The sequence below is a fragment of the Stenella coeruleoalba genome, assembly GCF_951394435.1.
Source record: "Stenella coeruleoalba genome assembly, chromosome: 16".
Taxonomy (NCBI): Eukaryota; Metazoa; Chordata; class Mammalia; order Artiodactyla; family Delphinidae; genus Stenella; species Stenella coeruleoalba.
Window position 1 is genome coordinate 74,431,729 of NC_137162.1, and position 26,919 is coordinate 74,458,647.

Sequence of the window (26,919 nt, forward strand, 5' to 3'; positions counted from 1 at the left end):
TTTCTCCCATACTGAGGGTTGTCTTTTCGTCTTGTTTATGGTTTCCTTTGCTGTGCAAAAGATTTTAAGTTTCATTAGGTCCCATTTGTTTATTTTTGTTTTTATTTCCATTTCTCTAGGAGGTGGGTCAAAAAGGATCTTGCTGTGATTTATGTCATAGAGTGTTCTGACTATGTTTTCCTCTAAGAGTTTGATGGTGTCTGCCTTACATTTAGGTCTTTAATACATTTTGAATTTATTTTTGTGTATGGTGTTAGGGAATGTTCTAATTTCATTCTTTTACATGTAATTGTCCAGTTTTCCCAGCACCACTTATTGAAGAGGCTGTCTTTTTTCTGCTGTGTATTCTTGCCACCTTTATCAAAGATAAGGTGACTGTATGTGCATGGGTTTATCTCTGGGCTTTCTGTCCTGTTCCATTGATCTATATTTCTGTTTTTGTGTCAATACCACACTGTCTTGATGACTGTAGCTTTGTAGTATAGTCTGAAGTCAGGGAGCCTGATTCCTCCAGCTCCGTTTTTCTTTCTCAAGATTGCTTTGGCTATTTGGGGTCTTTTGTGTTTCCATACAAATTGTGACATTATTTGCTCTAGTTCTGTGAAAAATGCCAGTGGTAGTTTGATAGGGTTTGCTTTGAATCTGTAGATTGCTCTGGGTAGTAGAGTCATTTTCACAGTGTTGATTCTTCCAATCCAAGAACATGGTATATCTCTCCATCTGTTTGTATCATCTTTAATTTCTTTCATCAGTGTCTTTTAATTTTCTGCATACAGGTCTTTTGTCTCCTTAGGTAGGTTTATTCCTAGGTATTTTATTCTTTTTGTTGCAGTGGTAAATGAGAGTGTTTTCTTAATTTCATTTTCAGATTTTTTGTCATTAGTGTATAGGAATGCAGGAAATTTCTGTGCATTAATTTTGTATCCTGCTGCTTTACCAGATTCATTGATTAGCTCTAGTAGTTTTCTGGTAGCATTTTTAGGAATCTCTATGTATAGTATCATGTCATCTGCAAACAGTGACAGCTTTACTTCTTCTTTTCCAATTTGAATTTCTTCTATTTCTTTTTCTTCTCTGATTGCTGTGGCTAAAACCTCCAAAACTATGTTGAATAATAGTGGTGAGAGTGGGCAACCTTGTGTTGTTCCTGATCTTAGTGGAAATGGCTTCAGTTTTTCACCATGGAGGATGATGTTGGCTGTGGGTTTGTCATATATGGCCTTTATTATGTTGAGGAAAGTTCCCTCTATGCCTACTTTCAGGAGGGTTTTTATTATAAATGGGTGTTGAATGTTGAAAGCTTTTTCTGCATCTACTGAGATGATCCTATGGTTTTTCTCCATCAATTTGTTAATATGTTTTATCACGTTGATTTGTGTATATTGAAAAATCTTTGCATTCCTGGGATAAACCTCACTTGATCATAGTGTATGATCCTTTTAATGTGCTGTTGGATTCTGTTTGCTAGTATTTTGTTGAGGATTTTTTCATCTATGTTCATCAGTGATATAGGCCTGTAGTTTTCTTTTTGTGACATCTTTGTCTGGTTTTGGTATCAGAGTGATGGTGGCCTCGTAGAATGAGTTTGGGAGTGTTCCTCCCTCTGCTGTGTTTTGGAAGAGTTTGAGAAGGATAGGTGTTAGTTCCTCTAAATGTTTGATAGAATTCGCCTGTGAAGCCATCTGGTCCTGGGCTTTTGTTTGTTGGAAGATAGTTAATCACAATTTCAATTTCAGTGCTTGTGATTGGTCTGTTCATATTTTCTATTTCTTACTGGTTAAGTCTCAGAAGGTTGTGCATTTCTAAGAATTTGTCCATTTCTTTCAGGTTGTTCATTTTATTGGCATATAGTTGCTTGTAGTAATCTCTCATGATCCTTTGTATTTCTGCAGTGTCAGTTGTTACTTCTGCTTTTTCATTTCTAATTCTATTAATTTGAGTCTTCTCCCTTTTTTTCTTGATGTGTCTGGCTAATGGTTTATCAATTTTGTTTAACTTCTCAAAGAACCAGTTTTTAGTTTTATTGATCTTTGCTATCATTTCCTTCATTTCTTTTTCATTTATTTCTGATCTGATCTTTATGATTTGTTTCCTTCTGCTAACTTTGGGGTTTTTTTTGTTCTTCTTTGTCTAATTGCTTTAGGTGTAAGGTTAGGTTGTTTATTTGAGATGTTTCTTGTTTCTTAAGGTAGGATTGTATTGCTATAAACTTCCCTCTTAGAACTACTTTTGCTGCATCCCATAGGTTTTAGGTTGTTGTGTTTTCATTGTTATTTGTTTCTAGGTATTTTTTGATTTCCTTTTTGATTTCTTCAGTGATCTGTTGGTTATTAAGTAGTGTGCTGTTTATCCTCCATGTGTTTGTATTTCTTACAGATTTTTTCCTGTAATTGATATCTAGTCTCATAGCGTTGTGGTTGGAAATGGTACTTGATAAGATTTCAGGTTTTTAAAATTTACCAAGGCTTGATTTGTGACCCAAGATATGATCTATCCTGGAGAATATTCCATGAGCACTTGAGAAGAATGTGTATTCTGTTGTTTTTGGATGGAATGTCCTATAAATATCAATTAAGTTCATCTTTTTAAATTTTGGATGATCTGTCCATTGGTGAAAGTGGGGTGTTAAAGTCCCCACTATGATTGTGTTTCTGTCCTTTTCCCCTTTTATGGCTGTTAGTATTTGCCTTATATATTGAGGTGCTCCTATGTTGGGTGCATAAATATTTATAATTGTTATATCTTCTTCTTGGATCCATCCCTTGATCATTATGTCATGTCCTTCTCTGTCTCTTGTAATAGTGTTTATTTTAAAGTCTATTTTGTCTGATATGAGTATTGCTACTCCAGCTTTCTTTTGATTTCCATTTGCATGGAATATCTTTTTCCATCCCCTCACTTTCAATCTGTATGTGTCCCTAGGTCTCAAGTGGGTCTCTTGTAGACAGCATATATACGGGTCTTGTTTTTGTATCCATTCAGCCGGTCTGTGTCTTTTGGTTGGAGCATTTAATCCATTTACATTTAAGGTAATTATCAATATGTATGTTCCTATTACCATTTTCTTAATTGTCTTGGGTTTATTACTGTAGGTCTTTTCCTTCTCTTGTGTTTCCTGCCTAGAGAAGTTCCTTTAGCATTTGTTGTAAAGCTGGTTTGGTGGTGCTGAATTCTCTTAGCTTTTGCTTGTCTGTAAAGCTTTTAATTTCTCGGTCAAATCCAAATGAAATCCTTGCTGGGTAGAGTAATCTTGGTGTAGGTTTTTCTCCTTCATCACATGTCCTGCCAGTCCCTTCTGGCTTGCAGAGTTTCTGCTGAAAAATCAGCTGTTAACCTTATGGGGATTCCCTTATGTGTTATTTGTTGTTTTTCCCTTGCTGCTTTTAATATTTGTTCCTTGTGTTTAATTTTTGATAGTTTCATTAATATATGTCTTGGCATGTTTCTCCTTGGATTTATCCTGTATTGGACTCTCTGTGCTTCCTGGACTTGAATAACTATTTCCTTTCCCATATTAGGGAAGTTTGCAACTATAATCTCTTCAAATAGTTTCTCAGTCCCTTTCTTTTTCTCTTCTTCTTCTGGGACCCCTATAATCTGAATGCTGGTGTGTTTAATGTTTTCTCAGAGGTCTCTGTGACTGTCCTAAATTCTTTTCATTCTTTTTTCTTTATTCTGCTCTGCAGTAGTTGATTCCACTATTTTATCTTCCAGGTCACTTATCCGTTCTTCTGCCTCAGTTGTTCTGCTATTGATCCCTTCTAGAGAATTTTTAATTTCATTTATTGTGTTGTTTATGACTGTTTGTTTGCTCTTTAGTTCTTCTAGGTCCTTGTTAAACGTTTCTTGTGTTTTCTCCATTCTGTTTCCAAGATGTTGGATAATCTTTACTATCGTTATTCTGAACTCTTTTTCAGGTAGACTGCCTATTTCTTCTTCATTTGTCAGGTCTGGTGGGTTTATGCCTTGGTCCTTCATCTGCTGTGTGTTTTTCTGTCTTCTCATTTTGCTTAACTTACTGTGTTTGGGGTCTCCTTTTCGCAGGCTGCAGGTTCATAGTTTCCATTGTTTTTGGTGTCTGTCCCCAGTTGCTAAGGTTGGTTCAGTGGGTTGTGTAGGCTTCCTGGTGGAGGGGACTAGTGCCTGTGTTCTGGTGGATGAGGCTGGATCTTGTCTTTCTGATGGGCAGGTCCACGTCTGGTGGTGTGTTTTGGGGTGTCTGTGGCCTTATTATGATTTTAGGCAGCCTCTCTGCTAATGGGTGGGGTTGTGTTTCTTGCTAGTTGTTTGGCATAGGGTGTCCAGCACTGTAGCTTGCTGGTCGTGGAGTGAAGCTGGGTGTTGGTGTTGAGATGGAGACCTCTGGGAGATTTTTGCCATTTGATATTACGTGGAGCTGGGAGGTCTCTGGTGGACCAGTGTCCTGAACTTGGCTCTCCCATCTCAGAGGCACAGCCCTGATGCCTGGCTGGAGCACCAAGCACCTGTCATCCATACGGCTCAGAATAAAAGGGAGAAAAGAAAGAAAGAAAGGAAGGAAGGAAGGAAGAAGGTAAAATAAAATAATGTTAAATAAAATAAAGTTATGAAAATAAAAAATAATTTAAAAAATTTTTAAGTAATAAAAAAAGAAAGAGAGCAACCAAACCAAAAAAGAAATCCACCAATGATAACGAGTGCTAAAAACTATACTAAAAAAACAACCAAACAAAAAAAACGGACAGACAGAACCCTAGGACAAATGGTAAAAGCAAAGCTATACAGACAAAATCACACACAAAAGCATACACATACACACAAAAAGAGAAAAAGGGGAAAAAATATATATGTATCATTGCTCCCAAAGTCCACCTCCTTAATTTGGGATGATTCATTGTCTGTTCAGGGTTCCACAGATGCCGGGTACATCAGGTTGATTGTGGAGATTTAATCCGCTGCTCCTGAGGCTGCTGGGAGAAATTTCCCTTTCTCTTCTTTGTTTTCACAGCTCCCCGGGTTCAGCTTTGCATTGGGCCCCGCCTCTGCGTTTAGGTTGCCTGAGGGCGTTTGTTCTTGCCTCAGACAGGACCGGGTTAAAGGAGCCGCTGATTTGGGGGCTCTGGCTCACTCAGGCTGGGGGTGGAGGGCGGGGTTAGGAGTGCAGGGCGAGCCTGCGGGGGCAGAGGCCGTTGTGCCGTTGCCTCAGCCGTGTGTTCTCTCGGGGAAGTCATCCCTGGATCCCGGGACCCTGGCAGTGGCGGGCTGCACAGGCTCCCGGGAGGGGAGGTGTGGATAGTGACCTGTGCTCGCACACAGGCTTCTTGGTGGCTGCAGCAGCAGCCTTAGCGTCTCATGCCTGTCTCTGGGGTCCGTGCTGATAGCCGCGGCTCGCGCCTGTCTCTGGAGCTCGTTTAAGCGGTGCTGTTAATCCCCTCTCCTAGTGAACCGGGAAATAAAGAGGCAAGAAAAAGTCTCTTGTCTCTTCGGCAGCTCCAGACTTTTTCTCGGACTCCCTCCCTGCTAGCTAGCTGTGGCCCACTAGTTCCTTCAGGCTGTGTTCATGCAGCCAACCCCAGTCCTCTACTTTGGATCCAACCTCCTAAGTCTGAGCCTCAGTTCCCAGCTCCCACCCGTCCCAGCAGGTGAGCAGACAAGCGTCTCGGGCTGGTGAGTGCTGGTCGGCACCGAGCCTCTGTGCGGGAATCTCTCCGCTTTGTCCTCTGCACGCCTGTTGGTGCGCTCTCCTCCGTGGCTCCTGAAGCTTTCCCGCTCCGCCCCCTGCAGTCTCCGCCCGCGAAGGGGCTTCCTAGTGTATGGAAACCTTTCCTCCTTCAAAGTTCTCTCCCACTGGTGCAGGTCCTGTCCCCATTCTTTTGTCTCTGTTTTTTTTTTTTTTTTGCCCTACCCGGGTACGTGCGGAGTTTCTTGCCTTTTGGGAGGTCTGAGGTGTTCTGCCAGCGTTCAGTAGGTGTTCTGTAGGAGTTGTTCCACAGGTAGATGTATTTCTGATGTATTTGTGGGGAGGAAGGTGATCTCCACCTCTTACTCTTCTGCCATCTTGAAGCTCTTCTAAGAGTTTTATAGTATCTGGTCTTACATTTACGTCTTTAATCCATTTTGAGTTTATTTTTGTATATGGTATTAGAGAATGTTCTAATTTCATCCTTTTACATGTAGCTGTCCTGTTTTTTCAGCACCACTTATTTCCTTTTTTTTTTTTTTTTTTTTTGTGGTACGCGGGCCTCTCACTGCTGTGGCCTCTCCCGTTGCGGAGCACAGGCTCCAGACGTGCAGGCCCAGCAACCATGGCTCATGGGCCCGGCCGCTCCGTGGCATGCAGGATCCTCCCAGACCGGGGCACAAACCCATGTCCCCTGCATCGGCAAGCGGACTCTCAACCACTGCGCCACCAGGGAAGCCCAGCAGCACTTATTGAAGAGACTGTCTTTTCTCCACTGTATATTCTTGCCTCCTTTGTCACAGATAAGTGACCATAGTGTGTGGGTTTATTTCTGGGTATTCTATCCTGTTCTGTTGATCTATGTGTCTGTTTTTGTGCCAGTACCATACTGTTTTGATTACTGTAGCACTATAGTATAGACTGAAGTCAGGGAGCATGATTCTTCCAACTCTGTTCCTTCTCAAGATTGTTTTGGCTATTCAGGATCTTGCTTCCATACAAATTAAAAAATTTTTTGTTCTAGTTCTGTGAAAAATGCTATTGGTATTTTGATAAGGATTGCACTGAATCTGTAGATGGCCTTGGGTAGTATGGTCATTGTAATATTGATTCTTCCAATCCAAGAATACGGTATATCGGGCTTCCCTGTTGGTACAGTGGTTGAGGGTCTGCCTTCCAATGCAGGGGACACGGGTTCGTGCCCCGGTCCAGGAGGGTCCCACGTGCCGCGGAGTGGCTGGGCCCGTGGGCCATGGCCGCTGAGCCTGCGCGTCCGGAGGCTGTGCTCCATGGCGGGAGAGGCCACGGCAGTTAGAGGCCCATGTACCGCAAAAAAAAAAAAGAATACGGTATATCTTTCCATCGGTTTGTGTCATCTTCAGTTACTCACATCAGCATCTTAGGGTTCTCAGAGTTCAGGTCTTTTGCCTCCTTAGGTAGGTTTATGGCTAGGTATTTTATTCTTTTTGATGTGATGGTAAATGGAATTGTTTCCTTAATTTTCTTTCTGATATTTCATTGTTAGTGTATAGAAATGCAACAGATTTCTGTGCATTAGTTTTGTATCCTGCAACTTTACTGAATTCATTGTGCTCTAGCAGTTTATTGGTGGCGTCTTTAGGATTTTCTGTGTATAGTATGTCATCTGCAGATGGTGACAGTTTTACTTCTTCCTTTCCAATTCGGAATCCTTTTATTTCTATTTCTTCTGATTGCTGTGGCTAGGACTTACAAGAATATGTTGAATAAATGTGGTGAGAGTGGGCTTTCTTTTCTTTTTCCTGATCTTAGAGGGAATGCTTTCAGCTTTTCACTGTTGAGTATGATGTTAGCTGTGTGCTGTCATATAGGGCCTTTGTTATATTGAGGTATGTTCCCTCTATGTATACTTTCTGCAGAATTTTTATCATAAATGGATGTTGATTTTTGTGAAAAACTTTTTCTGCATCTACTGAAATGATCATATGGTTTTTATTCTTCAATTTGTTAATGTGGTGTATCACATTGATTGATTTGTGGATATTGAAAAAATTCTTGCATCCCTGAGATAAATCCCACTTGATCATGGTGTGGGATTCAGTTACATCCTTTTAATGTATTGTTGGATTCAGTTTTCTAGTATTTCATTGAGGATTTTTGCATCTATGTTCATCAGTGATATTGGTCTGTAATTTTCTCTTTTTGTGATATCTTTGGTTTTGGTATCAGGGTGATGGTGGCTTCATAGAATGAGTTCGGAAATGTTCCTTCCTCTGCTGTTTTTTGGAATAAAGAATGATAGGTGTTAACTCTTCTCTAAATATTTAGTAGAATTCACCTGTGTAGCCATCTGGTCTTGGACTTTTATTTGTTGGGAGTTTTAAAATTACTGATTCAATTTCAGTACTGGTAACTGGTCTGTCCTTATTTTCTATTTCTTCCTGGTTCAGTCTTGGGGGATTGTATCTTCCTAAGAAATTGTCCGTTTTTCTAGGTTGTCCATTTTATTGGCTGTAGTTGTTTATAGTAGTCTCTTATGATCCTTTGTATTTCTGTGGTGTAACTTCTTTTTCATTTCTGATTTTATAGATTTGGGCTTTCTCCCTTCTTTTTTCTTGATGAGTCTGGCTAAAGGTTTATCAATTTTGTTTATCTTTTCAAAGAACCAGCTTTTAGTTTCAGTTACTTTTTTCTGTTGTTTCAGGTTTTATTTCATTTATTTCTGCTCTGATCTTTATGATTTCTTTCCTTTTATTAACTTCAGGTTTTGTTTCTTCTTTCTGTAGTTCCCTCAGGTGTAATGTTAGGGCACTTGAGATTTTTCTTGTTTCCCGAGGTAAGATTGTATTGCTCTAAACTTCCCTCTTAGAACTGCTTTTGCTGCATCCCATAGGTTTTGGTTTATCATGTTTTTGTCTTCATTGGTCTCTAGGTATTTTATTTCCTCATTGATCCATTGGTTTTTTAGTAGCATATTTCTTAGCCTCCATGTGTTTGTTTTTTGCAGTTTTTTCCTTGTAGTTGATTTATAGTCTCATAGCATTGTGGTTGGAGAAGATGCTTGATATAATTTCAATTTGCTTAAATTTACCGAGGCTTGTTTTGTGGCCTAGTATGTAATCTATCCTTGAGACTGTTTCATGTGCACTTGAAAAGAATGTATTCTGTTTTCAAATGGAATGCTCTCTCTCTGTATATATAAATTAAGTCCGTTTGGTCTAATTTGTTAAGACCTATGTTTGCCTATTGATTTTCTTTTTCCATCTGTCCATTCACGTAAGTGGGGTGTTAAAGACACTTACTGTTGATTGTGTTACTGTTGATTTCTCCTTTTATGTCTGTTAATATTTGCCTTATATATTGAGGTGCTGCTATGTTGGGTGCATATATATTTACAATTGTTATATCTACTTGGATCGTTCCCTTCATCATTATGTAGTGTCTCTTGTCTTTAAAGTCTATTTTGTCTGATACAAGTATTGCTATTTGTTTACTTTTGATTTCTGTTGCATGGAATACCTTTTTCCATCCCCTCACTTTCAGTCAGTACCTGTCTGTAGAGCTGAAGTGAGTCTTTTGTAGGCAGCATATTTATGGGTCATGTTTTTGTATCCATTCAGCCACTTTGTTTTTTGGTTGGAGCATTTTGTCCATTTACATTTAAGGTAATTACCAATATATGTATTTATTGCTACTTTGTTAATTGTTTTGGATTTGTTTTTGTAGGTCTTTTTTCCTCTTTTCTTTTCTCTTGTGATTTGATGACTATCTTTAATATTTTGGTTGGATTCCTTTTCTTTCTTGTGTGTATATCTATTATAGATTTTTGGCTTGTGATTACTATGAGGTGTTTGTAGAGCAGTTTGTGTATATATATATAGACACACATATATATGTATGTACATGTATATGTATAAATATATCTGATTTTTTTAAGTTGCTGATCTCTTCATTTCAAATGCATTTTTTAAAAATAAGTAAATTTATTTATTTATTTATGGCTGTGTTGGGTCTTGTTGCTGTGTTCGGGCTTTCTCTAGTTGTGGTGAGCAGGGGTTACTCTTCATTGCGCTGCGTGGGCTTCTCATTGCGGTGGCTTCTCTTGTTGCAGAGCATGGGCTCTAGGCGCATGGGCTTTGGTAGTTGTGGCACACAGGCTTCAGTAGTTGTGGCTTATGAGCTCTAGAGCTCAGGCTCAGTAGTTGTGGTGCACAGTATGTGGGATCTTCCTGGACCAGGGCTCGAACATGGGTCTTCTGCATTGGCAGGCAGATTCTTAACCACTGTGCCACCAGGGAAGCCCCCAAATGCATTTTTGAAATCCTGCATTTGTATTCTCTCCACTCATGATTATAGTTTTCATATCATAGTTTACCTCTGTTTTGTGTATCCCTTAACTGCTTATTGTGGATACAGGTGGTTTTACTACTATTGTCTTTGAACCTCCCTATTAGCTTTGTGTGTGGATGATTCCATACCATTACTGTATGTTTGCCTTTACCAGTGAGCTTTTTTATTTCATAATTTTCTTGTTTCTAGCTATGCCCTTTTCTTTTTCACTTAGAGAAGTTCCTTTAACATTTTTTGTGAAGCTGGTTTGGTGGTGCTGCTTTTTTTCAGCTTTTGCTTATCTGTAAAGCTTTTGATTTCTCCTTCAAATCTGAATGAGAGCCTTGCTAGGTTGAGCAATCTTGGTTGTAGGTTTTCCCCTTTCATCACTTTAAATATATCATGCCACTCCCTGAGTTTCTGCTGAAAGATCAGCTGATAGCCTTATGGGGGTTCCCTTGTATGTTATTTGTTGCTTTTCCCTTGCTGCTTTTAATATTCTCTCTTTATCTTTAACTTTTGTCATTTTGATTACAATGTATCTTGGTGTGTTCTTTGGATTTATCCTGCCTGGGACTCTCTGCTCTTCCTGGAGTTGGGTGACTGTTTCCTTTCCCAGGTTGGGGAAATTTTCAGCTATTATCTCTTCAAATATTTTCTCATGCCCTTTCTCTCTCTCTCTTCTCCTCCTGGGACCCCTATAATGCAAATAATAGAGCACTTGATGTTGTCCCAGAGGTCTCTTAAACTGTCCTCATTTCTTTTAATTCTTTTTTCTGTTCAGTGGCAGTGATTTCCACTACTCTGTCTTCCAGCTCACTGATCTGTTCATCTGTATCATTTAGTGTACTATTTATTCCTTCTCGTGTATTTTTCATTTCACTTATTGTATTCTTCATTTCTGTTTGATTGTTCTTTATATTTTCTTACTCTTTGTGAACAGCTTCTAACTTCTCGCTCTGTGCAGCCATTCTTCTCCTGAGTTCTTTGATCATTTTTACAATCATTACTGTGATCTCTTTTTCAGGTTGATTGCCTATCTCCACTTCACTTAGTTGTTCTTCTGGGGTTTCGTCTTGTTCCTTAGCCTGAAACATATTCCTCTGCCACCTCATTTTGTCTAAGTTACTATTTTTATGTATTATGTGATAGGTTAGTTATATTTCTCAACCTTGGGGAAGTGGCCTTCTGTAGGAGATGTCCTATACGTCACAGAAGTGCACTCCTCTCTTGTCACCCAAGCTGTATGCACTAAGGGTTCCCCCTAGAGGGCTGTGTGGGTCCTTCTGTTGTGGCGAGCTGGCTCTGGGTGGTCTGGTAGGCTCGGTTGGCCCCTAGTCTGGTTGGTTGCCAGCCCCTGCCTCGTGTGGATGCTGCTGGCTGCAGGACCTGGTCACAAGGCAGCCGGCTGCAGAACCCTAGGTGGCCTTGGGGCTAGTGGTGGCTCAATGGTAAGCGGAATCAGGGTCCCAAAGACTCTGGGGCCATTGCTCACCTATTGGCAGGTGAAGCCAGATCCTGGGATTAGTGCCAGACTGTTGGCAGGCAGAGCTGGTTCCTGAAGTTAGGCTGCAGGGCCCAGGGATCCCAGATCTGGTTTCAGATCATTGGTTGTGGGGAAGGGGCAGTTCCTGACACAGTTGGGTATGGGGTCCAGGGTGTACTGAAGGTTGCTTTGGCCTGCTAGTGGGCAGGGCCAGGGCCCAGCTGGTCCCAGGGTAGGGTCTAGCTTGCTGTTGGCAGGCTCGGTCCGTAGGCTGCAGGATTCTAGTTTGCTGCTTCTGGTGTCTGCTCCCCGGTGGGTGAGGCTGGTCTAGAGGCCAGTACAAGCTTCTTAGCGGGAAGGGTCAGTGCCTGCCCACTGGTGGGTACAGTCCAGTATTTTTGGTGCAAGGGCTGTATTTGGTATGGATACCTGCCACATCTTTCCCCAGGGTGTGCTGGTATTTGTCCCCTTGATAGGGGGTGTGTTTGGTGTTGTGGTGACCAGAGCCTGCACTGGATGTTGGGTGGGGCCTCCTTTTTGCTCTGTGGTTGTCACAGCCCTGTTGGGGGCAGGGTCTGCTCCCCATTTGTTGGAGTAGAAACCCACAGGTCTTGTCCTAAACTGCATTGTGAGCTAGGTGGGACTGGAACGCTCCCTCTGGGAAAGGATTTCCTCCCCAGGAGCTGTCCGCTGGAACGTGTGACTCTGTGACACTACCCGCAACCCACTGTGCGTGCCCACAAAGTCAGCCCCACCTCTGCTGTGGGAGCACCGGTAATTGGCTCACGCGCCAGCCCCTCCTGCTTGCGACGTGTGCATGCTTGCAAAGCCCAAGTTCCCCGAGTCTGCCGAGGCCACGAGCTTTCAAAGCCCCCTGAAGCTGCCCCCCGATCTGGGAGCACCAACAGTTGGCTCGGATGTCAGCCCCAGTGTGTGCACGCTCGTAAGGTCTGCCACGGCCGGAGCCATGCCCCACTGTGAGCGCGGTGACAGTGCGGCTTCTGCGGCTGACCTGTGCCCTGCCCTTCACATTGATAATGGGGCTTCTGTGGCGGACCGGGGCTCCATCCCACGTGCACCCCCAGTTGCAGCCTGGTCCACACTCCAGGCCCTTTGGGCTGTCTCCGCAAGCCAAACCAAGTCCTCTCCCCTTGTCTGTCCATGAAGCCTGAGTTTCAGCACCCAAGCGCTGTGCGCAGCGGCAGGCGTGCGTCTCGGGCTGGGAAGTGCAGCGAGGTGGCAGCCGTTGGCACTGGTACCTCTCTGTCCTGCTTGGCAGCCAGCCAGCCCGTGCACATTCCTCTCAGGCAAAGTTCAGGCCCCTGCAGCTCCATCCCCGCTGGCAGAGGAGTTTCCCAGGGTGAGGGAAACTTTCCTCTTTCACAGCTCCCTCCCAAGGGTGCAGGTCCTATCTCAATTCCCTTTTTTTTCCTTTAGTCCTGCCTGGTCATGTGGGGATCTTTGTTGCAGATTTGGTTGCGTGAGATCTTCTGCCAGCTTTCAGTTGGTGTTCTGGGAGGACTGTTGCACATGTAGTTGTATTTTTGATGTGTTTATTGAGGGGAGGTGAGCTGCATGTCCTTCTACTCCACCATCGCCATGTCCTCCTAAAGCTTTCTTAAAAGCTGGTGCCGGAGTATTGAATTTTATGCTTATAGGGCAGTGAGTCTTTATTTGGTAACAGTTCAATTGTGAATCACTAGTTAACCTTTGCAAGTATGTTGACAAGGATTAAGTGACAGTCAGTTACTTTTGTGCTCAAGACAGCATTGACTCAAATCCTGGCAATGATGGTGCATTCTTTGGGAAAATGTGGCCAGAGTTATTTTAGTGGCTATAGGCTCATTCCAGTGGATGGTCAGAAAGGAAAGTTCATGAAACAGTGAAGCATGAGGCTGGTTGTACCATGGGTTTGTTCCTTTATTGCTTTTCTCCAAGGAGCTACCTGTGCCGAACACTTCATCTCTGGTCAGGTCTGAAAGGAATAATTAAAGGGTGCTAGCATCTGACCACAGTGCCTGGGACGTTACCTCAAGTCCACAGAAACTGGTTGTCTTTCTCTACTGAAGGTTTTTCTAGATTTATTAGAATTTCCACACAAAACATTCAGAAATGACCAAAAAAAAAAAAAAACGCACTGCATTTCAGTCTCTGGTAATAGGGAAGCAAGACTATCATTTCGCTGTTGAAGACAATAGCACACGTTTCGAAGATGGGGATCAGGTACATAACAGTCTCCAGATCTAGAAGTGACTGTGACATGTATCCACTGAGGTAACTGTAAATGAGTATTTCCCAGGCAGCGTGGGATTTTAATTACTGTTGTCCGGGTTTAGTGAATTTTTGACAGGGGCACTTACCAATGCATTGTGTGTTACAAAACAGTACTGCTTATGGGGACATAAGAGAGGCAGAGAGGGACTTCCCTGGTGGTCCAGTGGTAAAGAATCCACCGTACAATGCTGGGGACACGGGTTCGATCCCTGGTCAGGGAACTAAGATCCCACGTGCTGCAGGGCAACTAAGCCCGTGAGCCACACCAACTGAGCCCGTGCGCCTCAGCTAGAGAGCCCCTGTGCCACAAACTGCAGAGCCCATGCTCCCTGGAGCCTGTGCGCCACAACTAGAGAAGAGAAAAACCTGCATGCCACAACTAGACAGAAGCCTGCATGCCGCAACGAAAGTTCCCACGTGACGCAACTAAGACCTGATGCAGCCAAAAATAAATAAAATAAATAAGAAATATTCTTGAAATAGTAATTTAAAATTAAAAAAAAAGAGGCAGAGAAACATTACTCAGGCATCGACCACAGGAAAGATGAGGCAAAAAGAGCAAAAGAGAGCAAGTGAAAGAAAGAGGAGAGGATGAAACAGAGACAGAGGCTGAGAGGGAGAAAAACAGAGATAGACAAAAACTGGTAGAAGGAGACCGAGACAAAAGCCAACAGAGAAACTGTCACTATTGACTGGAAGAGGATGATGGAGAGAGAGGGTGTGTTAACGAGCTCATTCTGGCTTTGGGAAAGCAAGCATTTTCTCCTGTCATGAGTCTTTACTTTGGATACCATGAAGATGACTTAAAGGAGAAATGATTACTTCTATTGATAGCAGATTATGTATTTTCTGAAATTCTGCGCACTTATTCAGAGATAAAAGCATTATTCTTTATGTAGACTACCACCTTTGAATCACATATTTCCACTGGTGACAGATGGCCATTCTGGGTCTTCACTAGTTTGCTTCCTTATTTGTTTGTCCTGTTGTAAATCACTGCAAAAGATCTTTGGAAGTATGTTCATAAGCACTGAGTGACATTGGGTTCCCTATGTGTGCTTAGGATCGGTTTCAAAACCAATGAAGAAGAAATCTAAGGCAGAGCCAGGTGGTGTCCCTGAAAACCTTAAGAGAAGGGGGCAATTAAATCATCATCAACAGCCTCGGCCTTGGATTCAAAGTTAAGTACCCAGCATTTCCAAGCGCATTTCCTCAGAGGATCTCCTGGAGACAGGATCACCTCTGAATGTGAACGATAAATGTGTGGCAAAGAATGCTTAGGAGAGAAACCAACGGTAATTTGGTTCTTGCCCCATTAGTGTTGCAGATATGAGCATCATGTCCCTGGTTGTAGGGTGTGATGATGCACGGCCAGGAAGTCTTTGAATCTTCTGGTCCTGAAACTGCGAAGAAGTCAGAGTTCCCCTCTTCCACCACCTCAGCAACCTTATCCTAGGGCTACTGAGCTAGGGTTGTTGGGTGAGTACTTCTGAGCACTCAGTGGGGAGAAAGGTGGTGAGAAAAAAAAATATATGTATATACCTACATATATATGTATAAGATAAATTATATATAAATGATATTATATTCCATACATATCACACATTGTATCTGCACTGAATGTGCAACTGGCCTAAATCTCTTCTTTATTTGTTCTTCAGAATGCTTCCATAAAGGGGCCGGGAGAAAGTGGACATTCACCCCTCCATCTCAAACAAGTATCCTTGTACAAGCCTTCAAGAAGAACTGATTTCCTGGCATTGCAACCAGAGAAGAATTGGCTTGTCAAACAGGAATTCCAGAATCTCAAATCCAGGTAAGTTCTCAGTGAGTGGAACATGATTTGTCCCGTGTGGAAGGGTTGTTAACCCCTGAGATGGTGCTGGATACATGTAGGCTCTAGGGGTGGTTATCCCGCTGATTGAGGGCAAAGCTGTGGGTTGGAAAGGCCTGGCATTGCAAGTGAGAGTCCTTCCAAGGTAAGAGTTTCAAAATCAAATTGGCAGCAGTGCATATACGTGTAGAAAGAGTGGCAGGACAAAAGTGGGAGAAGTGAGCATTGCTCTCTCTTTGTAAGAAATAGCATCACTGCTGTTCAGGCTTAGCAGTGCTGTTATATTGCCCGAGAGATGTCTTGGTTATAAAAGTGGAGGCGCTGAACTGTGTGGCAGCACGTTTGTCCGTATCACATCTTGGGCCTCAAGGCCCTTGGACCTGTGCAGAGCCTGCCCTCAACCCACCCAGCCTCCCTCCCCTCTTGGAAGGATGCCTTAATGACGTAGCGTCTTTGACATTATCCTCAAGTGGGGGGAGGGACTGTTGCCCGGGTGAGAATTGTTGTTCTCCATACGTTACTGACACAGTGTTTGTGAATATAGGCGTCAGGAAGCAGATCCACAGGTATATGGAGACAGAGTCTCTGAAAGACTCACATTTGAATCAAGAACCTATGGCTGTGCTTCAGGTGGCTTGCATCTGTTCACCATGGACTGGGAGGAACCTCAACTCGATCAGGAGAGCCCCTTTCTTGATCCAGCCCAGAAACTTGGGAGTTGAATCTACACCCAGGTGATTTTCATCTGGACTCGGTACCTACCTGGCCCTGGATCCCTGTCCATAAGAGATGGGCTGGTGGACATATTCAGTGGACGTAGGGACTGGAGCCATGTATGTCAACTCACGCCTGATCCAGGAAAAGCATGCCATCCAGGAAAGGTGACTTTTCATTTGCATCCCAGGCACTGACAAATATGGGAAAGATTTGGAGCAATGCCTGTATAGCTGAGGACTTAGAGCCTAGTGCATAAGGAAGTGCAGGCAAATCTCTAACCATTCCCCACTGGACTCCTAGGGGGCTGATCTGAAGGCATCCATTTCCAGAAGAGGAGAGGGCAATAGAGGTGCTGGGCAGTGTGTGAAGGGCCTGACATTCTAGCCAATCAATAAGGGATCTGCTGGAAGCCAGGTGTCCAGTGTTGACATGACGTACACCTCATTTCCAAGGCCCAGGTTGCAGGTCTAGATCAAATTCCCCTGAGATTAGGCCTAACCGAAATTGCCCTCTGCCAGACAGATCGGGGCAAATCGATCTGGAATGTCTTACTTCTGATGTGCCTGCCTTCCTTCTTCCCTAGATGTGGTTTCAGAACTGAAGAGCTCTGCACCCAGAGCAGAGCAGAGGTGGGCCCGTGAAGGTACTGGCAGAAGGCCCCAGTGCCAGACTAGCTCTGACTGTTTCGTGGGACCAGAGCCACCTGTCCACTGCCCACAGTAGCTCTCATCATTTTCCTCCCTCCAGTCTGCTTGAGAGCATCCAGTCCTTGGCCACAGCAGCTCCTTTTCTCTCCCCCACGTTCTTTGTTCCTCGTGTTCCCTCTGGGGGCATGGGGGCTCGTCATTGAGGTCCATGGTGGTGCAGCCCACTCCGCTGTGCAGGGAAGAGAGAAGCTGAACCTCTGGGAGCAGTTGCAAGTCACTCCTAAGCAGGACCAAATCCGGGACTGGGTCTCCACCTGTTCACACAGCTCTCTGGCCTCCATCCCAGGGAACATGCCAGGAGAACAGCCTGCACACTGGCCTGGCCGCACTCCCCCTCCAAGACTGCCCTCAGCCTGACCTTGGCAATCCTCAGCCGCACCTGCAGGATCGGGCTCGGCCATGCACATCCCAAGTCATGCAGTGGTGGCGCTAGGGGACCCAAGTTGTCATCTCCAGATGGGAGCCTCAGGAATGGAGGGTTCTGCAGCCTGCACAGGCTGAGACACACGTCTGGCCACAGCAGGCACGCAGGTGAAGAGACATCTCCTCCGCTGGACCAGCACCCAGCACTTGGAAGCTCATCAAGCCTCTTAGATGGACTCTTGTCAGCCTCAGACATTCAGGGCAAGGCACAGCCTCTCCTGAAGGCGGATGCACGGGGAGAGGAACCACCGGGAATCCCGGGAGCAGCCCTCAGCAAGGAAGAATTTCAGGCTCTTCTCGACACGCTCCCAAGCTCACCAGGGCCTCAGACTTAGGAGGAGGAAGGAAACCTTCTCCCGAGCTCCTTCCAGGCCTTCTTTCCTGGGATGCAGGGCCATAATGATAAAAAGAAGGAACAAGCAACCCTTAGTGTTCGGGAGCAGCACCTAGGCAAGAAGACCCATCCTTCACTTGAAACCCCTCTGTCCTATTGGCAGCACTTGGTTGCCTCAGTGAGTGTTGCCCAGCTCCACACAAGCTCTTAGGAAGCATGGACACCAGGAGGGGCGCCCTTCCTGAAGCCTTAAGGAAATCTAGCATTGTAATGACAAAGGTGACCCAACTCTTCTGTCTGCGCCATCCCTGAACTGGAATCAAAACAAGTCAAGGAGATTAGGTAGAAGAAGGACTCATTCACACACGTTACCTTCCTGGCAAGATGGGAAGGTATATCTGAAGTGTGCTTGGTGTATAGAAGAGGAGGAGATGTGACATGGCTCAAACGTGGGTCCAGGAACGTGAGCTCTTACCATGGCTGTGAATGTCGGCTCTGGCGACTGGAAGCAACTTAAGCCTCTAACTAGCGATGATTGCTTCAAAGCTTCAGTCCTTCATACAGTGGCGACTTTGCATATTATTTGCCCCGGGAACATTTGCAATGTAAAAAATGGTGGGGAAAGGTACAATAGCATCTCTAACCCATCAGGAAAGGATAGGAACTTTGCTCTTTCCATCATTTTAGCATGTTTGTATGTATGGGCCTGTATATGTACCTGTACTTTTTCCATGTGGATTTTGAAAAAAGTCTGTGTTCTGAGGCTCTTGCATCAACAGGACCTGCTGCCTTCCTTTGAAAAGTGTGCCTTGGAGGCTTCCCTGGTGGCGCAGTGGTTGAGAGTCCGCCTGCCGATGCAGGGGACACGGGTTCGTGCCCCGGTCCGGGAAGATCCCACATGCCGCGGAGCGGCTGGGCCCGTGAGCCATGGCCGCTGAACCTGCGCGTCCGGAGCCTGTGCTCCGCAACAGGAGAGGCCACAACAGTGACAGGGCCGCATACCGCAAAAAAAAAAAAAAGTGTGCCTTGGATTTTCAGGTTGTATGTGACATTCCACTGATTCAACAGATACATCTTTGAACTCAGTCTGACTTCTTGGTTGTGGTTTGGTCCATTCTTACTTGTCCCAGCGTTCCGGTTCCCCTTATCTATATGTACAGATCTACCTCTATTTTCAGTTGACAGGAAGACTCTGTTACAATGGCCACACATAGTGGGATAGCGCTTCTGGAACAAGAGCCTGAACACAGTAGCCTCAGGACAAATGGGGCTTGAGATTTGGAAAGGGACTCCTTGTGGAAAGGATTGTGTCTTTCAATATAGTGAGAGGAAGCCTGCATCAGGGTGGCTGGAAACATTCAGATCCTTTGTTGGCAGGACTTCTGCAGACTGTAGACAGAGCTAAGGGCTGTGGCTTAGCCCCTTGTGTGTCCAATGCTGCCCGCTGTAGAGGAGCCCAGGGATGGGCACTGGAGCCCGCACCATCATCTGATGGCCTGTGTGGAAGTACATCTGCGTTCTCTAGGGATACCCTGGATGCTCTGCATATCAAAGCCTCTGCTCTGGGACTTCCCTGGTGGTCCAGTGGTTGGGACTCCACGCTGCCACGGCAGGGAGCCTGGGTTTGATCTTTGGTCAGGGAACTAAGATCCCGTAAGCCACATGGCACTGCCAGAAAAAAGGCCTCCGCTCTCACAAGCAGCCTACCACCTGAGTTGTCCAGTTGGGAGCTCGTAGAGGTCTGGCAGCCAGTGCTTTGGTGAGAGCAGCTATCTAATCAGAAGCTTCAGGGAATTTTATCCACAGAAACTTCCACCTTCTCGAGAAAGACTGTCCTGATCCATCAAGATGGTCCCATCACCCTTCAATATCTGGCACCTGAGAACAAGGGACCAGAATCTGGGTGTCTTCAAGACATTCTCCTGAGACTTGAAGACAGCTCTGGTCCCGGTGGCAGCCATCCATGGTACCACGTGATGACCATCTTTAGAGTGGACAGAGAAACAAGCGAAAACATGTAGCAGCCAGAATGGAGGAGCCCTAACTAAGACACAGATCCTGGACCGGGTTGGGGGTTTTATGCTTTCACAGATGCTACAGTTGAGGCCCTCCTTCTGAAAGTCGTTGGGCCCACGCTGGAGGCCTCAGGCAACCGCTTGTGCTGTAGGGCAGTTCTCAACAAGCCCTAGCTGCATCTGAGGGTGGAGAGCAAACTCCTATTTGGGAGGAATCCCGTGCTTCCACCAAACAGCATGTGGAGTTAAAATATGATGTTTTGGTTATGTAGAGCCAGTGGCCATTCTCCCAAACGTACATAAACACAAACACACATGTAAACACACTCACATCAGCATTATTTTAACCTAATTGATTTTAATGAATTGCTGGTATAGTTATTCTCATTCCCAATTCTATATAGGCTTACTTGTCTTCATCTAGTCCACATTTCTGAGTTTCATAAACCTGGGTGGGAAAAGAATACAGTAAAGTTGGTAATTTGTGTATTTTTTTTAATTTTTGAATTGTCACGAGACCAAACTAAACTGAAATGTTGGTGTGGTAGTATTTTTCATCCAAATCATTCCTTTCAAACACAGCTGTGTCATCCATCATCTAAGTTGCTGCCTTCTTTTTTCTTTTTTTTTAAACACACCATTTTTTAAATGTAAGTCGGTACTTCAGCTCTGTGTTTTGTTTTCGTGTTATGTATAACGATGTCTATCTTGGATGCTGTGGGGCTATCATTGTACTTCCCACCTTATTTGAATTGTCTTTTTCTTCTCACAAGTTGTGTCATGCCCTTCCTTTCTATATTTTCTGACATTCCCAGACTAGCGAAGGAGTAACCAGCTAAAGATGGTTAGTTTCCTTTCCCTTAAACCATTAAAGTTATGTCTCGTTTCCCTTTTGGGGATTCTGTCAGGGAACATTGCTTTAGAGTACATTGTATTTGTATGAGATGGGCTCCCCTCAGCCGAGCATTCAGTGATGTTGGGCATGTGTTGTTGGAATTCATGGAGAGAACATGACCTGGATTGACCTGGGAGATGGACCCAGGTAATGGAACCACCTCAAACCACCCCCCGAGCCTTGTCCTTGGAATGTGCATTCTGCTTGGTTTCCCCAAGAAGTAAGCTTAACAAGGACACAACTTTGAGATAGCAAGGTGTTGTTGACACCTTTGGACAGTATAGCTGACTGAACCATCAATGCCTCTATTTAACCTTTTTTAAGGTTCTGGCATACAGGTGGGAAACCTAATCGTTTTGTGGCTGCCCAAGACAAGCTTCAGAAGTAAGTTCCCTTGCTTGTTAAACATGCTACCTACCCTAGTGTGGTCTACCCCTTTCTTCAGACTCTCGGTTGCATGTGAGTAATGGGGTGGGTTTCAGATTACACCCAGGAAGCTGTCAAGAAGTTGGGACTCAAGACCGTGATGTGTGGGTAGACCCTGGACTTATCCATTCACCCTTAGTATTCGAAGTATCATGATCTCACCCTCAAATGAAGGAAATGACTTAGGCATGGAATGAAGTGGGTTTCTGGAGATGCTGAGGGATATGTGCAGTGTACACAAGGAAGCTAGGCTCTTCATTTTGGAAAGAACACACCCAAACCTAATCCTGAGGAACCCAGAGTGATGGACTGCAACCGAAAGCAAACTGTTTGAGTATGTGAAAACTAGAGAGCCCTGAAACAAAACTGTACTGGCGAAAGGATGAGGGCACCTTCAGAAGTACCGGGTAGCCTCTGAACTTGCCTTTCATTTAATTTCCACTTGCTTCGTGGGATTCCTTCAAGGTCATAAATTTTGAATGAGGGTTTACCGTAGGAAGCTGTTGAAATAAGTAGGGGTGAGGCATCCTTGTACTTGTATAAGTCCTGTGCTTCCACGAACTGAACAATTGGCCAGCAGCTTCTGTGCAGTCCAGGTGGCTCTCCCAACGTGGATTCACCAGCACATCGAGCGGTAAGTATACAGCAGCATCTGGACTTTGTTGTCAGATCATCCAGATGCCTTGATGCCCTTCCAGGGTTAACGAAGGTATAAGTGACCATTAAGATTGCAGTGACAGATTTTATTGGGCTGTGTTTCAGGAATCAATTGGGGAAAAAGGTTGAGAGTGGCTTGGGCGTTTTCTTGAAATGGAAAAGGAAGTTGGTAGCCCTGTTGCCCATCAATGGCTTCTCTACCAAAATTCTTAAAGTTGGTACTGTAATTGGATGGAATGCTACATAAATTTTCAAATGTTTTCAATTCAGTTGATAAAAATGTATGTTTGTTTTCCAGTAGACCAAGTTTGGGATTTTGAGTTGGTTTGGTTCTTTTTTGTCGTTTATTTTATTGTGTTTTGTTTTCAGTTTTCAGTGGTTAATTTCTATTGTGTTGAATGAAATAATCAACCAACTGTAGTAAGAATAGAAGAGAGTTTATTTTTGCCAAACTGAAAACTAGACCCCAGCAGACACAGATTCCAGAAGCACCTGAATTGTCTTCTCCTGGAGTACAAAATGGAGGCGGCTTATATAGGCAAAATCTGCAGTGTTGCACTTAGTTCCATGAGTTATTTCTAAAGAATTATAATTGGAGCTGGCAAGAGGTAAGGGTGTCGTTAAGCAAGTATTGGTTGGGGTCTGAAACCCTTGCCTACTCACAGGGGAAGACCTTGAGGCCATAAGTTTGCAGCTGGCAGCTTTTAACAGGTTGTTGGTTTTTTTTCTTTTAGAAGGGCTGGTGGTGTCCTGGAGTTTGATACAGTTCAGGAAATCCAAGATCTCTATGGTGCAGGAACGTGTCTGAAACCACATCCACCATGGCCATCTGGCTCCAGTTGGAATGCCTGAAACACAGTTGTATATCTTTTCATAACAAGGGACAAACGTCAGATATGGAGTACGTCACTTCAAGGTTTCAAGAGAGAAAGTTTAGCACGTACACAGCTAGGCAGCATGACCTCACTGTCTGGAAAGAGAAACTCATCCTCCAAGGAGAACCAGCCTGGGCATCATCAGAAAGGGGACATTTGCCCTTATCTTGAAAGTAGGTATTGAAAACAATCTGATGAAGGCATTCTGTGTTTTTTTAATAGTTCAAGCAGATGTGCAATGTACGTACGACAGGCCATAAGACAGGCGTTTCTAGTTAGCGTAAGCCATAATGACCCTCCCATGAGTCAATATGTGAAAAATTCTTACATCAGTTGAATGAAATCCCATTTTTCTATGGCTTTGCATTTCGTTTGCATGTAATTCTATGGATTATTTGTTAGTGGTTGGTAGATCCCAATAACATTGACTGTCATCTTTTCTGATAGGTGTATGTTGAGCTCCCAGTGTCCCATTCAGTTAAAAATGGAGTATAATCTCTGGACTCAGAAGTTTTACACGTGGCATAAAGACAAGAGCTGGGCTGGCACTATCGTTTTGCATTTATATGGAATCCCCCCTAAGACTTCTCCCCTTTGCTCTTCAGCAGGCGACTCCCAAGAGGACTGAAGAAGGAGACTTGTTTTGAAGCCATGTCAAAAGGATGCTGTGCAAGCACTGCTTCAGAAGAACCCTTACCCTCGTGTAGCTACCAGAGAACAGCTGGCCTGAGACCTTGGCATTCTAGAAAGCAGAGTTCAGGTAAACTTGAATGTCTTTATTCATTCTCTCAGGGTCCACGACCAGAAGCAGTCGGGGCTAAGCAATCTGGAGTCAATCTTTAAGGTCTGGAAATTTGCTTATGAGCATTAGCCAGATGGTGTCATGCAATGTGAACGAAATGAAAACACCCAACAAGTGAAAGTGACGTACTAGAGGAAGCGTACGAGATGAGGGTTTTCTCATGGCTTGAACGCCCAGTGTGCCGTCTGCTACAGGGACTTCAGGTTTGAGGGCACGCTGGGGCGGGGACGTACTTCTTTCTGTCGGTGCTTCTCTTCTGGGTGCTTGAGACAACAGTGACTCAAATCCTGGCAGTGATTGTGCATCCCTTGGGAACATGTGGCCAGAGTGAGACGAGTGGCTATAGGCCCATTCCAATGGATGGTGAGAAAGAAAAGTCCATGAAACAATGAAGCATGAGGCTGGTCGTGCCATGGAGTTTGTTCCTTTATTGCTTGCCTCCAAAGAACTACCTGTGAAGGCTTCCTCTCTGGTCAGGTTTGAGAGGAGTAATTAAAGGAAGGGAGTTAGCATTTGAGCGCAAGGCCTGGGACATCACAACACGTCAACAAAGATTGGCTGCCTTTCCCTATTGAAATGTTCTCTTGGTTTATCTAATTATCCACACACAACATTCAGAAATGACTGAAAAATGAACACACGTTGCTCTTTGGTCTTCAGTAATGAGGAAGTAAGCGCGTCATTTCACTGTTGAAGTCAATGGCGCACATTTCAAAGATGGGGATCGGGTACATCAGTATGTCCTGACCTAGAAATGACTGTGGCATGTATCCACTAAGAGGTAAATAACTGTAAATGAGTACTTCCCAGGCAGCATGGGATTTTAATTATTGTCATCTGGGTTTAGTGAGTTTTTGACAGGGGCACTTGCCAATGTACTGTATGTTACGAAACAGTACTGCCTAAGGTGACTTAAGAGAGACAGAGAAACATTACTCAGGCATCCATGAGGCAAAAAGGCAAAAGAGAGCAAGTGAGAGTCAGAGGAGAGAGACAAATAGAGAGGGAGGAAAACAGACAGACAAAGACAGGTAGAAGGAGGGAATCAGAGACAGACAGAAAGACTGACATAGAAACTGGCTGGTTTGATGGTAAGAGTAATCGAGAGAGAGGGTGTGCTAGCGAACGTATTCTGACTGTGGGAAAGCAAACATTGTCTCCCCCATCACGGGTCTTGACCTTGGATACCAGGAAGGTGACTAAAGGAGGAATGATTATTTTCTTTGATGCACGTTGCGTATTTTCTGAAATTCTGTGCTCTTACTCAGAGATAAAAGTGTTACTCTTTGGATAGTTATAATATATATAACTATATATTGTAATATCTATGGATATAATATAGAGCTTATGCCTTTGAATCATAAACATTTCCGTGGGGGGCAGATGGGCCATACTGGGTTTTCATTCGTTTGCTTGGTTGTTTGTTCTGTTGTAAATCACTGCAGTAGATCTTGGAAATAAGTTGATAACCTGTGGCTTAAATGAGAGCTAGGGCATGACCATTCTCTAGTTCTGGCTGAGGAGCTGGCAGTAATGCATATTCTGGCTCTTGAGCTTGAACAATAGCTGTGGCTTGAGCTTGCTCTGGCTCTGGAGCTGTAGTGGGCAGTAGAGGTGTTGCTGGCTCTAGGTCTTGATATGTTTCCAGAGCTTGTTCTGGAGCTGGTGCTGTAGCTCCAAGAAGAGAAAATATCATCAATAGGACTGCTTTTCCAGTGCCTCCAAAGATAGGAAACTTCTCACTGCCTTTCAGGGAAGTCTCAATCCAAGATGCCACCCCCAGGAAGTCTTCCCAGACTGCAGTCTGGGGAAACAGTGATCTGAGTCTCCTCAGAGGCCCAGTTCCAGCCTCGGGAAGCTCTGTTCTGTGTGGCTTCACCCCTTCCCCTCCCCACTCACCCCCCATCACCCACCCTGAGTCCCCCTCACCATCACCCTCTGCCTCAGGGGACTCCAGGTGCTCCAGCTGTGCCAGGAGAAGGCGGGCTTGCTGCTCCAGGTCTGAGCCAGGCATGCTGAGCTCTGTGTAAGCCGGAAGCATCTTCAGGCGGGGAAATTCTGGGGGCTGGTGGAAATGCTCAGGGTAATGGTGTAGCCAGGTGCCCAGCATGGAGGACACGGCCCTGGGGGGAGTCAGTTGGGCAGCAGAGTCAGACCGGGCATTTCCTTCCACACTGTGCTCCCAGGGTAGCCCTGGTTGTGAGGTCTAGGGTGACTGTCTGACTCCAAACTAGAACAGAAGCCCTGGAGGGCAGGACTGATGTCTGCTCGATGCATTAAATGATGGGTGTTCCTAGAAAAGCGCCTGCACCTAGTGGGCCTTCCTCTATATGTGAAGAATGACTGAGCCCCACCAGCCCCATCGCACACATCTGAGTGGCCTGGGGCCCCACTGCTCGGCCCCAAGGATCCCTGCTCTCACTCACCCAGGACAGGGCACCCCTAATGGAATCACCCATCACCTTGCACATGGGAAATACGTTCATCCCAAGGTGAGAGGCACAGTGACAACTGAGGCAGAGGCTTCCTCATGGGGAGGAGGGACATGATGAATTAGCACAACCACGGTCCCTCCAGCAGACCTTTCCACAGGCCAGGTCCCCAGAAAGCACTTTCCGTGAAGGACCCGCTGGTCTCTACAGTCACCGTAGGGGGCTGGTCCTCCCTTTACGCTAGTGTGCAGAGGGGCCAGCTGAGGCTCAGAGAGGTGGAGTGACATTCCCACATGTCACAGCTAGAAGGTGGCCGAGTCACCAAAGTCCCATCGGGAAAAAGTGCTCACCTTGTGAAGAGAAGGTCCAGCATCTGCTGGGGGGTAGGGAAAGCCCTGTAGGTGCCCAGGAATGTGGGGAGGTTGGAGGGGGCGCCGCCCAGGAAGGCAGGCACCAGGTTTCCCACCAGCTTCTCCAGCCTGCCTGCCTGGACGCTCCACACCATGCAGGTCTCATTCCTGCCCACCGTGAACACATTTTTCCCTTGGGGTGGAACAGAGGAGACATCTGGAATGGCCTACCATACAGTATTTCAAAGAGGCTTAATTTAGGCCTGCTTCTGGGAGCCACTCTGATCCGTAGCATGGCAACTGGCAAAGCCTTATCCCAAGTTAAATTAGTCTCGGCATATTTTAGCAGTGCTCCTTTTTAATGTATAATTCATTTTCTTGGTTTTTCCTGTTGATTGTGGTCTCCAGGATGAATGTAGCTTCCAATTTGCAGTGCTTTAGACACTTGTTGGGTTATGCTAGAGACAAAAGCAGGCCCATTATCACTGTGAAAGGTATTAGGCAGTCCATATCAGGGGATACTTTCCTTAAGGAGGGCTTTAACTAATCTGAGCCTCCTGGTATTTTGACAAGTCGATCTGCAGGAGAAGTGACCCTGTTACTGCTTGATAATTGCCTTCCTTTGCTGCCTTCTCTGCAGCTTGGTCAGCTAACCAGTTGCCTTTTATTATATGAGCTTCACCCTTTTGGTGGCCTGGGCAGTGCATTGTGGCCAATGGTGAGGG

At 44.8% G+C, this 26,919-nt stretch overlaps 2 long non-coding RNA genes across 3 annotated transcripts in view; both read left to right on the forward strand.

Moving 5' to 3' along the window:
• Positions 1 to 15,015: 15,015 nt before the first annotated feature.
• On the forward strand, positions 15,016 to 16,348 carry LOC307175268. The gene is made up of 3 exons (XR_013824282.1): positions 15,016 to 15,206; positions 15,389 to 15,543; positions 16,106 to 16,348. It is a non-coding gene; the product is annotated as an uncharacterized lncRNA (long non-coding RNA).
• Positions 16,349 to 18,303: 1,955 nt separating this feature from the next.
• Positions 18,304 to 26,919, forward strand: part of LOC307175267 — a 76,815-nt gene continuing 68,199 nt past the window's right edge. For both annotated transcript variants that reach the window (XR_013824280.1, XR_013824281.1), the window contains exons 1-3: positions 18,304 to 21,712; positions 22,470 to 22,783; positions 23,216 to 23,370. This is a non-coding gene — a long non-coding RNA (uncharacterized lncRNA). The remainder of the gene's footprint in view (positions 21,713 to 22,469; positions 22,784 to 23,215; positions 23,371 to 26,919) is intronic.